The sequence below is a fragment of the Hyperolius riggenbachi genome, chromosome 3 (genome assembly GCF_040937935.1).
Source record: "Hyperolius riggenbachi isolate aHypRig1 chromosome 3, aHypRig1.pri, whole genome shotgun sequence".
Taxonomy (NCBI): Eukaryota; Metazoa; Chordata; class Amphibia; order Anura; family Hyperoliidae; genus Hyperolius; species Hyperolius riggenbachi.
In genome coordinates this window covers 175,519,841-175,536,388 of record NC_090648.1, presented here as the reverse complement: position 1 = coordinate 175,536,388, position 16,548 = coordinate 175,519,841, and the positions used below count along the sequence as shown (strand labels likewise).

Here is a 16,548-nt window from a genome sequence, read left to right as displayed (position 1 = left end):
ACCATGTTTACTGCACTTTTTCTTATGTTCTGCCTGTCTGCAAACATCTACAAGTTGCATTGTAACATGCATCCACCCAGTGTACCTCACTCCATATTCATTTCATCTGCTCTGCTTTCCTCACCTTGCTTAGCTTCTCATGAACTGAAATCTCTCTCTCCCCCAAGCAGCTCAAAGACCTCACAAACATTTGAATCCCATTCACATTTGCTTACTCTCTCCCTCCTACTCTTACTTGCAGCTGGTGATATATCACCTAACCCTGGGCCACAGCTTGCTGCCGGACAAGCATCCCCTGCTGACCTGCTTCACACACTTTACAGTCCTCTGTCCACAAATAACATAAACATCCATCCTCGCCCCAACCTTATTTCCATCCATCCCACCCACAAACACATGCTCCCCCTACCCTGCGGTCTCTGGAATTCCAGATCCGTCCGCAATAAACTTACAGCGGTCCACGACCTCTTCCTCTCCAAATCCCTCACCATCCTCGCACTCACTGAGACGTGGCTCACCCCCTCGGACTCTGCCGCAGAGGCTGCCCTCTCCTCCTCCACCACCAGACCATTCAACAGGACCGGGGGAGGGGTGAGTCTACTCCTCTCCCAATCCTGCACCTTCCGTGTCCTCACCCCACCTACCTCCCTACAATTCACATCATTCAAGGCCCACACCATCCGCCTCTACCACCCACTCCCTGCCATTGTTGTCTTATACCGCCCTCTGGGCTCCACACCACAATTTCTCAATGACCTTGCCTCCTGGCTCCCCCACACAACCTCTCCTCTAACCTCCCCACCATCATCCTCAGGGATTTCAATATTCCCATCGATGAACCCCAGAACTCTGTTGTGACCCGGCTACTCACCATAGCCAACTCACTTGGCTTAGTACAACACACCAACACCCCCATTGCAGGTCACACTCTCAACCTTATATTCACTAAATTCACCACCATTGCAGACCTTGACATCGCACCCTTTCCACCCTCAGACCATCACCTTCTCACCTTCAACCTCCTCACGGAAAGGCACCCCAAGCTACCTGCCCACCCACCTGGTCGATGGCAGCGAGACCTACGCAAGCTCAACCCTAGCATCCTTGCTGACCCCCTCCATGCCCTCTCCTCCACTCTCCCCACCCTAACCTGTCCTAATCTTGCTGCAGCTCAGTATCGCCAAACTCTCTCATCAGCCCTAGAGAAAGCTGTTCCACCAATTTTCCCCCGCAACCACCTCCCTAACCCCCAGCCCTGGCGCACTACCCATACTCACAACCTCCAGAGGGAAACACGCGCCACTGAATGGAAATGGATCAAAACTCGACTTAACCAGAATTTCCTACAGTACAAGACTAACCTGCTGCAGTTCCACACTGCCCTTGCTCATGCAAAGCAGGAATACTTTACCAAGCTCATCGGAGCACAAGCTTCCGACCCCCAGCATCTTTTTGCCACTTTCAACTCCCTGCTTAAACCCCCCCCACCCCACCCTCCGTTTCCTCCCTCTCTGCCACGGATTTAGCCACCCACTTCACCAACAAAATTGTCTCCATCCATCAGGAAATTTCCAATCTTCACCTCCTACCTCCTCTCAACCGCCTCCTCCTCCACCCTATCCTCCCCTCACCTCCTTCACTCCTACTACCACTGAGTAAGTCAACCACCTACTGCAGACTTCCCATACCACTACTTCCCCCCTTGACCCCATCCCTTCGGATTTACTCCAGCCTCACTTCACAGAATTGGCCCCAGTCCTCACTACCCTGTTTAACCTCTCCCTATCCACAGGCACCTTCCCCTCAGACTTCGAGCAGGTCACTGTACTACCCCTGCTCAAAAAACCTTCCCTTGACCCCTTGATACCCTCCAACTACTGCCCTATCTCTCTCCTCCCCTTTGCCTCAAAACTCCTTGTGTGTCTGGTTCACAAACGCCTGACCCAGTACCTCAATGCCAACTCACTGCTAGACCCATTGCAATCTGGATTTCAGCCTGCCCAATCAACCGAAACTGCTCTCACCAAAGTGGTCAATGACCTTGCCTTAGCTAAAGCTGAAGGTAAATACTCCATTCTCCTCTTCTTTGACTTTTCAGCAGCTTTTGACACAGTAGATCATCCCCTACTCCAGTCCCTCCAGTTCATGGGCATTCACGATCTCGCCCTGACCTGGCTTTCATCCTACCTCTCCAACCGCTTCTTCACGACCTCCTTCAATGAGTCCTCGTCCACCCCCAACCACCTCTTGGTGGGAGTCCCCCACCGAGAGGTCCTTGGCCCCCTACTGTTCTCCCTATACACATCCTCCATTGGCAAGGTTATCTCCTCCATGGGTTTTAACTATCTGTATGCAGATGACACCCAGATCTACCTCCACACCCCTGACATATCCACCACTACCATGGACAAGATCTCCTCCTGCCTATCAGCCATCTCCTCCTTAATGTCCGCTAGGTTCCTGAAACTAAATCTAGACAATCCATGAACCTCCCAGATGTGCATGTTACTGTTAACCACACTACCATTCGCCCTACCTCTCAAGCCCGCTGTCTGGGTGTCACCCTGGACTCCACACTCTCCTTCACTCCCCACATCCAAAACCTAAAAAAGTCCTGCAACTTCCACCTTTGTAACATCTGTAAGATTCTCCCTTTCCAGACCTCTGCCACCACCAAACTCCTCATCCATGCCCTCATAATTTCCTACCTTGACTACTGCAATGCCCTTCTGTCTGGTCTCCCTATGACCCGAGTAGCCCCACTGCAGTCCATCATGAATGCGGCAGACAGAATTATCCACTCCTCCCATCGCTTCACCACGGCGGCTTCCCTCCTTGAATCCCTCCACTGGCTTCCTATCCAGTCCAGAATCAGATTCAAGATACTGTGTCTGACCTACAAATCTGTCCACAAAACCTGTCCAACCTACATTTCCAATCTTACTCAGAGGTACACACCTAGCCGCTCACTCCGCTCTTCCAATGAACTTCGCCTGACCGCCCCCCGTATCACCCAGTCCCATGCACGCCTCCAGGACTTCTCAAGAGCTGCTCCAACACTATGGAACTCCCTACCTCCACTCATTAGGGCAGCCCCCTCCTTTAACATCTTCAGGAAGGCCCTCAAAACTCACCTTTTCACTCTGACCTACTACCACTCACAAGTGCTCTAAACCCACAGCTGAACTCTGGTCCCCTACCTTTATTGTCCCTACCTCTCCCTCTAGATTGTAAGCCTTTAGGCAGGGTCCTCCTCCTTTTGTGTCCTACCTGATCATGCACCTCCATTACTGGGCACCCATGCTATGCATTTGAGTGAACTCAAATTGCCTAAACTCTTTGCTCCATCCAGTGACTGACTAAGCATTACCTTGTACTCATACTGTGCTGCGTGATCTGGTTTTTCTTGTATTCCTGTGTTTTCATATTGCAGTATGTAACCCTTAAATATTGTCTGTAACCTAAACTAATGTCCAGCACTGCGTAATATGTTGGCGCTTTATAAATACAATACATAAATATATATATACTGTACATTTTGTAACTTCATAGAGCAGTAGACTATGTTACATTTATTTTTGCAGGATTAAGCACAGAGTTCTAATGCCTTCTCACCCCTGCATCTTGTCTGGAGATAATTTCTTCCCACTGTGAACATCACCCACACATTTTCATTTGAATGTCCTCAGATGAAGCAGTGTTGGAGCAATCAGTCTCATGCAAATTTATGTTTTGAGGGTGAATATAATAACTATATACTCTATTATCCTCCTCTGACCTTTTAAAGATGTGGGTGGCTTGTAGTTGACATTCAGTTTTATTGTGCTAGTTTCATTTTTCATAACAATTTGGTAAATTCTCAAAAATAGATAACTTGTTTACTAAAGCTTTAACATTTCTTGGCTTACACCGATCTGTTAATTTCTGTGTCCAAGGAACTTGGATGAAGAAGACCATCTGATTTCATATTTTCCCAGTTCATGCTAGTTTGTTCTATAATTATGCTACTGGAGAGTTAAATGACTCAAGCATATTTTACAACCTATTTAAGTTTGCTGTGTAGCTGGTTTATGGTTATCTGCTCCTCCTGATCGTATTTATGTCTTGTGGTTGGACATGTTGACTGTTCACGTGCTTAAATGGGAGGATTGCTCATACCTTCATGATTCCCTGCTGTAAATAATTACAAAAGGATAGCAAAGACAGTTTGTCATCATTCTTTTATACCATGCCACCATTTGACAGTTTAGGAAGAGTTATTATAATATTGTTTTTGGAATCTGTGGAAGGTCAAATTAAGTACAAGACTCAGTACTCAGTTAAGACTATCTTTCATATGGATGACATGATGGAGAATAAGTCAAGTTGCATTAGCTGACGTACACTACGTACACTATGTAAAGGAATGGAACAGATGTGTTTTGGGGGTTTTTCACTTTTTAAAAGCACACTTTGGCCCTGATCAATTATCTCCTGAGTTCTCTCACAGGAGATATTTTAGTATCTTGTCGACAAAATACCTTTACAGCCAACAGCAAGCAAAAAGGTTGTCCAAATGTCTGTAACTCCCCAAAGTACTTTATCGTTCCAGAGTGCTTCACATTCATGTAACTAAAAAAAAGCTGCAGGTGGAAATGATTGGCTTTATTTTGGGCAAGGTGAATCTTCGAGTGGCTAGAAGACGTCTATACAGAGCTAGAATTGAAGGAGGTTTAGGGGTCCCACACTCATTCTGATACTTCCAAGCTACCCAGAGCTAGCATCGCTCCACAAGGTCAAGGAACCACCTCTGTGGATTCTTATTGAGACAATCTACCTGCCTCAATAATAAAATTTGGATGAATCCCCAGCATAGAAAACCAAATACTTTCTATATGAAACACTTTTGCAGTGTGAAACAGTGCAATATGATCTGCTGGCTTAATTTCCCCTCATAGACACTTACAGTCAGTTATTGACATTGTGGCATCACTGCTGAAATAGAAAATTCTGCACATGTTTCGAAGTAGGAAGGATGTTGGGTCACCATGGTTTATGAATTCAGTGGTAACAGCTTTCAGTACTTAGTCATTAGCAGCAGGTCCCATTTCAAGACATTAATATTAAAGTACCTGCAGATTAAAAACAAAACCCTCTTTATTTCCGGTACATAGCTCCGTTTAAGTTAGCAAAAACATAGTGTGGGTCCTCCCCTGGCAACATGGCAGAGTCCTGTGGCCAGAGGGTAGTTACTCTTAAAATGCTGAAGTGAGAAAGCTCTCCCTCCTCCCATTTCAAGAACTTCGTTAACACAGCAGATAAAGCATGACCTGTGAAATGAAGGGGCCAGGAAGCCCTCCTGCATTCCAGGAAATCTGCCACAACCACTGGTGGTGGTATTTTATAGTCATTCTGCAGGGAAACAATAAGCATAGATGCAGAAAAAACAATTTTTTACATATTTCACCCTTCCTAATTCTCAGTCCACAGTTATAAAACAAATACAAATAAATTTTTTGCCATTCTCGGTTAAAATGATACCATATATGCCATATTTTATTACTAGCTGTGCATGTGGTGGTCCGTTATCCCCAGCCTGTGCATCTGTAGTGATCGAATGCATACACTAGGGTGACAGTTTGAGGGTCCCAGATGCATTGCTAGGCAACAGCAGGGCAAGGGATCTGTAGAGCATTGGGGCCCCAAACTGTTACCCTAGTTTGATCGCTACAGGTGGCAGTCATTAAGTTTACACCTAAAATTTTGTCATTAAGTTCACACCTAAAATTTTGTCATTAAGTTCACACCTAAAATCGCAAAACGCTAGCGATCACCGCTAGCGTTTTGCGGGAGTGATTTTTCCACGATTAACGTGGAAAAATCACTGGACACTATAGCGATTTGAAAGCAATCACGATTAGCGGTTCTATACATGCTAATCGTGATCGCTCAAGAACCGCCAAAATGCTGCATGTAACGCGTTTGCGATTATCGCTAATCGCAAACCGCCCACGATCATGGCAGTGAGAGCACTGACATAGCAAACCATGTGCTAAGCGGTTTTAAAAACCGCTAGCAATTTGCGGTGAGCGGGAATCGTGCGATTCCCGCTCAAGTGTGAATAGGCCCTAAAAGTGTATAAACAGGTAAAGATATTGCAGGAGTTAAAAAGGGGCTAATGGTGGCCACTAATGATCCAATCTTTTTCATCCAATCTTACCTATTCTATGTAGTATAAGGGTAAATTAAGTGAAAATACTAAATGGATACATCAGGCAGTTACCTTATATTACCTAGAAATGGTAAGATTGGATGAAAAAGATTGGATCATTAGTGGCCACCTTAAAGGTGGCCACTAACGATCCTATTTCTAGCGAAAAATCATTCGAGCGATCAGAAATTCTGATCGGAAGTGAAATCGTTCACTACACCATTAATGAACCAATCTTTGCTTTCTATCTATCACGACCAACAAGAAAATCCAAATTTTGGTTCGACGAAAATTAATTCGGACAACATTTTTTTTCACTCGTTCATAATCGATTGTGTCCACCAATGGGGATTATTTACAACCAATCAGAATTGCTGATCGCTTCGAACGATGTTTCGCTAGAAATTGGACCGTTAGTGTCCACCTTAATAGGCTATTCTAGGTAGGGGATAAAACTTAATTCGGGGGAAAAAACACTTATTTTATTGAGACCTTTTTTAACTTTCTTTTTTTTTGCCTAACTTTTTTGAATGGTTGTTGCTAATTTCTATAGCAGCAGTCTATCACAATTACAAAGGGCCGTGCACAAGCAAGATCACATGCATGCGCGGGAGCTTGCATGTGCGGCGGCGGATGGCTGTTTATGATTCTAAATCCTAGAACTTACAGCAGCACTAATTAGGGCATATAATCACTCCGAAGTCTGGGAAATTGGGGCCATGTCCCTCTGCTAAAAAGACAGAGTTCTTGAAGTAGAGTAAGAAGATGTGTCTTTCCTTCATTTCTGAGCTCTGCCCATCTGCTGGGAGACACGGGACTGTTTCAGGGGACAGACTACAGTATTTTTTCATGTATTTTATTAGTTCTGGGCTGCCTGAGCCTGTTTTACAAAAATACAGCACTTCCTAATTGCCTGCTGTGTTCTGGCTGGTCTCATATAGCTGAAAAAGGCCAGCCATAAGAAATGGCAAAAGCTTTAATGAATCAAGTCTGACAAAGGCTTTTTACAAGCCGAAAGCTTACTGTTTATTCATCTCGAAGTTAGCCAATAAATGGTATCATCCTGATTCAAAACTCCTTGCTTATGAAAATATGAACTGGTATAATTTATGCAGAGTTTGTGCTAAGGCATTCACTTATGTGCTTAATTAGATGCTAATTAACTCAAAACATTGCCAGGATCTTGTGATTGTTAGTGAGTAATGATGAGGTAAACTGGAGGCTGGAAAATCCTTAACAAACCAGATAAGTTATGTTGCAATAAAACGTTTAGTGCATTAGGTCCTTCAATCGGATATGTTGATGTTGGTTGCAGCACTATGTGTTTTTCTTAGTTTTATAGGTTCTTCAGTGTGACTAGAAAATACAGCCAGTGCCAGACTCTGCAGTGAACTATTTGGCATGAAACACAAAATTTTGGGTTTCTTCTTTTGTTTGGGATTTCCTGCTAGTGATTTTGGTGACTGTTTTTCCCACAACGCTAATACCGCTAAAATGTGGCCGTTTAATATCAGGATAATGTTTGTTGGTGGTGTACCCATAAACTCAGGAAGTAGAGCTGTACCGCCAAAATTCAGAAGTAAAAGAATTGTGTCTGTTTCTTCTGTTGAATACTTTTCATTATTTTGTAACTACAATTTAGTATGCATTTACTGCTACCCTGACGTAACTTAGCTTGCCACTAGCCTTCCTGACTTATCTCTTATTACCATTACAACTACAGTACCTCGAACACTAACCTTCCCCGTCACTTATTCCTGACACTAACCTTCCTGTTACCTAACACTAACATTCCCCACCATTTATCTCTAACACTAACCTTCCCCGTCACTTATTCCTGACACTAACCTTCCTGTTACCTAACACTAACATTCCCCACCATTTATCTCTAACAATAACCTTCTCCGTCACTTATTCCTGACACTAACCTTCCTGTTACCTAACACTAACATTCCCCATCATTTATCTCTAACACTAACCTTCCCCGTCACTTATTCCTGACACTAACCTTCCTGTTACCTAACACTAACATTCCCCACCATTTATCTCTAACACTAACCTTCCCCGTCACTTATTCCTGACACTAACCTTCCTGTTACCTCACACTAACATTCCCCACCATTTATCTCTAACACTAAACTTCCCCGTCACTTATTCCTGGCACTAACCTTCCTGTTACCTAACACTAACATTCCCCACCATTTATCTCTAACACTAACCTTCCCCGTCACTTATTCCTGACTCTAACCTTCCTGTTACCTAACACTAACATTCCCCACCATTTATCTCTAACACTAACCTTCCCCGTCACTTATTCCTGACACTAACCTTCCTGTTACCCAACACTAACATTCCCCACCATTTATCTCTAACACTAACCTTCCCCATCACTTATTCCTGACACTAACCTTCCTGTTACCTAACACTAACATTCCCCACTATTTATCTCTAACACTAACCTTCCCCGTCACTTATTCCTGACACTAACCTTCCTGTTACCCAACACTAACATTCCCCACCATTTATCTCTAACACTAAGCTTCCCTATAACTTATCTCTAAGGCCTGGTACACACTTTTAATTATGATTGGCTAATCTCTGACCAATTTTCCACCTACATCTCCTATCCTAACACTTCCCTTCTTTATTACTAATCTCAAACACTTGTTTCCTCATAACTAATCCCCAACATTAATATTACGCCTTCATTAGCCACTCACTATGTCCTTGACAGTTCTGACATGAGCCTAATATTAACCTTTTCACTGCTAAAACCTTAAAGGTGGCTATTTTAAGTTGATTGTGGTCTCGTTAATCTGGTCAATCAATGATTACTCCCCAAATCATGAATATTAACTGTGGACTAGAGATTTATGCACCAAATAGCTGCATTTAATCTCAATCAAATGTCAGCATTAACCTGATTGAGATATTGATCAGATTGCTGCTTCCAAGATTGTGAAGGTACAACTTGCGTAGTAAGGTTTAATTTGCATCTTGGTAGTTTACTGCACACACAAAAATGTATCACATGTAAAGAGTGTTTAAACCTGGCTTGCTTTTTCAACAAATGCCACAGAGGCATAGCAATAGGGGTTGCAGAGGTTGCAACCGCATCGGGGCCCTTGGGCCAGAGGGGCCCTTCCTGAACTACAGTTTTAGCTCTCCATTGGTCCTGTGCTCATAATACTCAGTTCTATAAATACTTTGAATTGTGGTAATCATTAACAAACTGTTCCCCATCACCTTCTTGCACCTCAGACACTGTAGTTGCCATTGGCAGGTCTTGGTGCACCGTATCAATTGTTATATATAGAGTGCTTGGGGGGGTTCCATTGCAAAACTTGCATCAGGGCCCACAGCTCCTTAACTACGCCACTGAAATGTCATCTTGCATAGAAATGAATGCCATCACATGAAAACATTCCACATGCACATTTAATGCATATTATACTTACTGTTGCGCACAGAAAGCAGGCAGTATACTACAAGGCATACAGAAAATTCATATGGAAATATGCATCAAACAAGCACTGCAATGCCACAAAAGTGTGCAAATGTGCATATCGTGTTAATTAAACAAGCATAAATGTTTAGAGGCCTAGTTGTAAAAGATAGAAGAGGGCATTTGTCAGAAAAATTACATTATTTATTTCTTATTATTCAGATTATGATCTAAAGCTGGAATTATTGGCACCTGAGAATAAATGGCACCTTTCTGACAAGTTGAATATGTGGGTCTGTCTGCCATACTCTGGATGTATGCCATCCAGAGTATGTCAGTATTAGTGCAGTGGAACTTGTTGACAATAAAGTAAACCTTTAGGCAAATAAATAAAAAAGTTAGATACTTAGCATGGTAGAGGGAAGCCTATGGATGATCCAGAGATTTGTCGACCACCCTTGTCAGATCTGCTTAGAGGGTCTCAGCGCTTGAACAATGGGGGCGAAGGGGATGGGGAAGCCTCGGGACTATCCATCCAGCACGGTGGCGTAGTGGTTAACGCTCTCACCTTGCAGCACTGGGTCTCCGGTTTGAATCCCAGCCAGGGCAATATCTGCAAGGAGTTTGTATGTTCTCCTGTGTCTGTGCGGGTGTCCTCCGGGCACTCCGGTTTCCTCCCTCATCCCCAAAAACTTAGATAAGTTAATTGGCTTCCCCCTAAATTGGCCCTAGATTACGATACATGCACTACACGACACATACATGTCGGGAGACAGTTAGTGAAAAGACAATATACTCTGTACTGCCCTGCGTAATATGTCGGCGCTATATAAATAAATAAATCCAGGGGATTCCCTCTACTAAGGTAAGTACCGTAACTTTTATTACCATCTTGGCTTCAGGTTCACTTTAATTATATGAATCTTCAAGCATATTTTGTTGTGTCTCCTTTTTGTACCTGTCTTAGTTGTCATGCATTGCTGTAAGCAGGACATTTTGTATGTCTTGTATGACTGTTTCAAAAAAAAAAAAAAGTGATAAATTTGCTTAACCACTTCACCTCAAAGGGTTTTCCCCTTAAAGGGAAGGTTCACAGACATGTTTAAAAAAATAAAAATCCTAATCCACTTACCTGGGGCTTCCTCCAGCCTGTGGCAGGCAGGACGTGCCCTCAACGCCACTCCGGAGGCTCCCGGTCTTCCTGGTCGGGCTTCCTTGCGCTCCAACGTGCGTCTCACGTGGTCGCGCTGACGTCATCGGATGTCCTCCAGGCTGTACTGCGCAGGTGCAGTAGTGTAGTAGGATGAGCTTTGAGCAGTACTTACAATATGCAGAAGTTATGAGCAATAATATTATACATTGTGGTATTATAATGATTCATGAAGTATTTAACCTCCTGGGCGATAATCCCGAGCTGAGCTCGGGGTATATCGCGCAGGAGGATTTCTCAGGCCCTGGTGGGCCGATTTGCATAATTTTTTTTTTTACATGCAGCTAGCACTTTGCTAGCTGCGTGTAACTTCCGATCACCGCCACTCGCCGCCGATCCGCCGCTACCTGCCGTGCCGCGCAGCCCCTCCCCCCCAGACCCCTTGCGCAGCCTGGCCAATCAGTGCCAGGCAGCGCTGAGGGGTGGATCGGGACTCCCTCTGACGTCCCGACGTCCATGATGTCGGTGACGTCATCCCGCCCCGTCGCCATGGCGACCGGGGAAGCCCAGCAGGAAATCCCGTTCTGAACGGGATTTCCTGCTTACTCTGATCGCCGAAGGCGATCGGAGTGGGTGGGGGGATGCCTCTGCGCAGCGGCTATCATGTAGCGAGCCCTGGGCTCGCTACATGATTTAAAAAATAAAAAAATTACAAAAAAAGTGCTGTGCCCCCTCCTGGGTGATGTAATTGTATCGCCCAGAGGGTTAAAGAAAACTTGAACTGAAAATTAAAAGTCAAAATAAGCATACACAAGTCATACTTACCTTCCATGTAGTCTACTCCTCAGTGTCTTTCTCCTGTCCCGCGTCCTGTTTGTTCACTGTGATCAAGGAAATTTTCCGTCCTCCATTTTCAAAATGGCCATTACCCATAACAGCTTCCTGGTCAGCACACAGTTAAACTGCAACATCGCCCACTTGAGCCATAGGGAAACATGGACATTACCTGGTACATCAGTTTTCCTCTCAGCTATAACTGACAGCAACTGATATTTTACTGACAGCAACTGATATATTTCAGATCTGACAAAATATTGTCAGAACTGGAAGGGATTATTGTCAGAAGAAAATGGTGAGCTTCTGAGAGGAACTGTTGGCAAGGTAACTATGTAATGTTCATTTGAAGTTACCTCATGTGTTTATTTTAAATATTTTTACTCAGTACAGGTTCTTTTTAAGCACCACAGCCATAATATGATAAGCTCATTTGGAGTTATCTTTTGAATCAGAATCATTTATTTCGCCAAGTACAACGGGGGTTGTACCCGGAATTGTTTTTGGCTCATACAGGGTCGGTGATAGTACAAACACATACATACGATCTTCAACACATACAATCAGATACAGTATAGTACGAAGCAAGCATATACCTATATATACACATACGGCACTTGACTATAGTGGAGGACGCGTGGCGGAATTCTGGAGTGCTATGTGAGGGGAGCAGCCCCAACTACTGGCGGCGCTCACACTGCTCTGCAGCAGTTCCAGATACCCCACAGTGTGTCCTGGAAAAGAGTGGATAGCAGAGAGAGAGAGAGAGAGAGAAGGGATAGCGAACGAGGGAATTGTAAAGAAAGAAAGAGAACCCAAGCAAGAGGAGAGAGGCAGAGAGTTCTTTCAGGGCTGCAGATTGAACCCCCCCTCCGTACAGTCCGACAATCAGTCCGAGCAGAGGGGGGGCCCAGTGCACCTGGTAGCAAAAAGAACACAGAGCCAGTTCTGGTGGAGGAAAACTTGGCCTTCCAGGGATCCAGGGCTGCGGTGTAGGCTGGTCAGAGTGGCCTGGTGGATGAGAGCAGAGGGGACTCCAGAGCTGCACTGTGCTGTTGAAGACTGCAAGGCTTGGTGGTGGGGAGCAGGGCCTGGCTTGTTTCAGTGGCGTGTATGGAGCAGGAGAGGGATCAGGGTGAGCGGAGGCGCACATCCCCCTACGGGTCACAGTGGTGGAGGGGCCGCAGCCATGCATCTCGGTGATGAGGGTGCAGAGAGAGTGGTGGTGCACATACCTCCCCCGGCTGCGGCGGTGGAGCTGCCTGCTTTGTTACTGTGATGGCGTCCCCGGGCAGCGGCGGTGTAGTGGCCCCACATGGAGAAGCGGATCAGGCATCTTCCGGGTCCTCAGATGGTGTCAGGGCAGCCACAGATGACGATTTTTTAACCCAGGCAGTGGTGTTGAAGTTGCAGCAGGCCGGAGCAGGCAGTCCCCGGGTCCTCGGCTAGCAGCTGCATTCCCTGAGCGGCGTCTGGTTGCCCCGGCAGCAGTGTTGTGGCTGCCCCTCGTGGTATCCAGTGGGACTCTGTTCCAAAGGCGATGTGCAGCCAGCAGGGATAGAGATGTGCGGTGGCAGTGGGGCTGGCTCGAGAGACGGCAGCGGGCAGCAAGAGTCAGGCAGCAAGCAGCGAGCATGAGTGCCTGAACAGCTGATCAGCTGTCGGCCCGTAGCTAGCAGGCGCCCTGGGCTAGGGGGTGGCATGCGGCCCGCATGGTGTCATCCTCCGTGGCTGGAACATGGGAAGGACGCTGTAAGCCGTCCCGGATCACAAGCAGCGGTGCCGTGGTGAGACCAGCGGGGGTGGCGATGCTGATGGTCTGGAAGCAGCGTGCGGAGGATCGGCAGGTCCGAGTCGCCTCTCCATGCCTGCGCACCGCACGTGGCCCCGAACAGCTGATTCCCTCGCCGACCCGCAGACAGCGGCGCGTGGCTGGAGCAGAGGACAACCAGCGTGCCCATGTCCTCCGCATCCCTCCCCAGCGTGGAGAGGAGCTCAGAGGTGAGTGCAGGGAGAGATTACATCGAAAAAAGTAAAAAAGACCGGAGCCCTGTGGCCATGGCGTCCGAGTCCGGCGCCATCTTTATGCCAGCATAGCGGCGCACATACCAGCGGCATAAGCTATTTCCCATTCATGGTCATAGATAAATGTGTGGCAGATTATGCTTTCCATTTTACATCACATGCAAAGAAGTCTGAAATATAAAAAGGATATTTTCCTGCTGTAGAATCACTAACCCATCTGTGAAATGGTTGTTTATCATTTGTGAATGTTGCCACAATGAGATGCTATTAAATGCTGCAAATGCATTTGATTGGTCCAAATTCAAGCTTTGAGGGCCTGTGGAATAAGCATTCTTTCCCCACATTCAAGTTGGACGGGGACATTCTGCCTATTTAGTCAATAGGCCTGCCTTCCAAATCACATGCCGGTGTGATTCAGATGGCATGCTGCAATTTACTGGAGCACGTATCCACGTACGTACCCCCCTAAATCAGCACCCTAATATGTTCTGCTGGGCACCCTCTCAACAGACAGATTGTAAGCCTCTGGCAGGGCCCTCCTCCAAGTGTTTCCAGCTTGATTATGCAATCTTACTGTCTGTCACCCCTCTTGTGGACTAGAACAGTCTCTGTTTTGCCCAAAGACACTGAACTACTGTTATCAAATCATTTGCATGATCTTGGTTTTTTGTATGTGCTACCTTGTATGTTAACCCATTTATCTATTGTGCAGCGCTGAGTAATATGTTGGCGCTTTATAAATACAATAAATAATAATGGCACGGCTATAGCAATTCGGCTTCACGACAGGTGCTGCATCTGATTCAGAAACAGATGTGGCACCGCAGTGGAAATAGGCCCTAAATGCTGAATTTTACAGAAATGTTAGACTACTTTGAAGTAGCACAAGGGGTGTTCTACATTAATATCTCCTACAATATTCCTGTTGGACGATGTAATGAGAAGTGTTCTCAGGGAACGGACAAGAGGAATACAATGGAGCATGATAGAAACACAGGAAGGATCTAGAATGCAAAGTATATAGAGCTCGGAGATGCATCTCAGTGACTATCCCCCCTCTCACCAGAGTGGATGCCGTGAGCTACACACCGCTGCAGTCACTTGGAAAAATGTACTTTCATTACTATTGTATGCAGACATATTTCTTTCACATTTGCTTTTTGTTTCATATAAACAAATTCAATTTGGTTAGGCTTTTCACGTCACTGAAATATTTTATTACAGTCATTAATTTTGGTTCCAGCCTCTGATCTGATTCCAGTTCCATACGATCCTGTTTATGTGCTGGTTCCAAAGTGTAGTACATCTGTAAGGCGATAGCTTGCTGTAGTAAATCAAACATCTGTATGTCTACTTGGAATATTATTTTTTTATAAGCAGCTGTGGCCATTTATTTTACCTTTTCTATTTTCATGTACTGCACAAAAGTTTTCATGAGCTACAAGCGCCTTTCCATTTACCTCCAAATCACCTTCATCTGATATATCCTTCATGTAGATGTGTTGAACTGCTGACATAAGGTTGGTTGACTTCATGCAGCTCATGCCAGATTCTGACCCCACCGTCTGTGAGCCTCAGCAGAAATCAAGAGTCATCAGACTTGGCTACGATTTTCCAGTCTTCAGCTAATTACTTTTGGACACAATGGGGTTGATTCACAGTACTTATTTCATGACTTACCTCACCTTACTTGTTAACTCATGTTTTATCTCTTATCTCGCTTAACTCATTATTTGGTTCTCCTTATCTGTTTATTACAAAATTAGCTCTCATCTGTATCTGACAAGTGCGTACATGATGTATTATCGCCGCCCAGCCGAATGACAAGTCACCCTGCCGCTGCTCAAATTTTGGACGGCATTAATTACTTACTTAATTACCCCTGATGATGATGGCGAAAGACCGAAACTAGTCAGGACAGGATCGGTCAGCATACGCTAAGGATCTAGAGAGGATAACTTGTACCACTGCATTGGTGAAGTTCAACACACCAGGGAAGGTCCTAAGTGGATTGGGACCCTCGTTATGTGAGTGTAGCCTGTTTTGTATCCTGGCTGCTTTATTGATCATGAGATTAATCATTGCATAAAATGTCACTGAGAGTATTCCTTTTCTGCTTCTTCGCCGTTTGAGTGCACACACAGGTTGTGGCAGCAACATAAAGGGACCTCTGGAGTGGAAAACGATTCTGCATATGAAGAGCTTATCTGCGCTGTGACATACTGTTTGGCATTAATACATTTCCCCCCTCCGTGTCGTAGCAACTCGCAGGGAGAAGTAATCAGGGTCCGGTGATCACCCGCACCCAAATTATACTGCTGCGTGGCCATAGACATAGTAACATTATGTCCATGGCTGCGCCCAGGTCAGGCACAATGCAGGGAAATGTGTGCACCAAAATCACCTGCTTCGCTCACAAGTTAGCTCTCCATACAGTTGTTATTATTATTTAATATTTATATAGAGCTGACATCTTCCGCAGCGCTGTACAGAATATATTGTCTTGTCACTTAACTGTCCCTCAGAGGGGCTCACAATCTAATCGCTATCTTAGTCAGATGTCTATATTGTGTAGTGTATGTATCGGAGTCTAGGGCCATGTTGGTGGAAAACCAATTAACTTATCTGTATGTTATTGGGATGTGGGAGAAAACTGGAGTGCCCAGATGAAACCTAGGGAAACTGAGAACATACAAACTCCATGCAGATAGTGCCCTGGCTGGGATTCGAACTGGGGACCCAGCGCTGCAAAGCAAGAGTGCTAACCATTACACGGCCTTGCTCTCCTAGTTGAGGGGAAAAACGAGTAAGGTGAGACTGTTGAAGAGAAAAGCTGTGTGAATCAACCGCAATGTGCCCACTGCCACCTCAGCTTTCTGATTCTTGGCTGACAGTAGGGGAGCC

General features: G+C 45.3%; 1 protein-coding gene across 3 annotated transcripts in view; it reads right to left on the bottom strand.

Annotated features, from left to right (window-relative positions):
• Nucleotides 1-16,548, bottom strand: part of IL16 (interleukin 16) — a 118,806-nt gene that overhangs the window by 70,286 nt on the left and 31,972 nt on the right. The window lies entirely within an intron of this gene.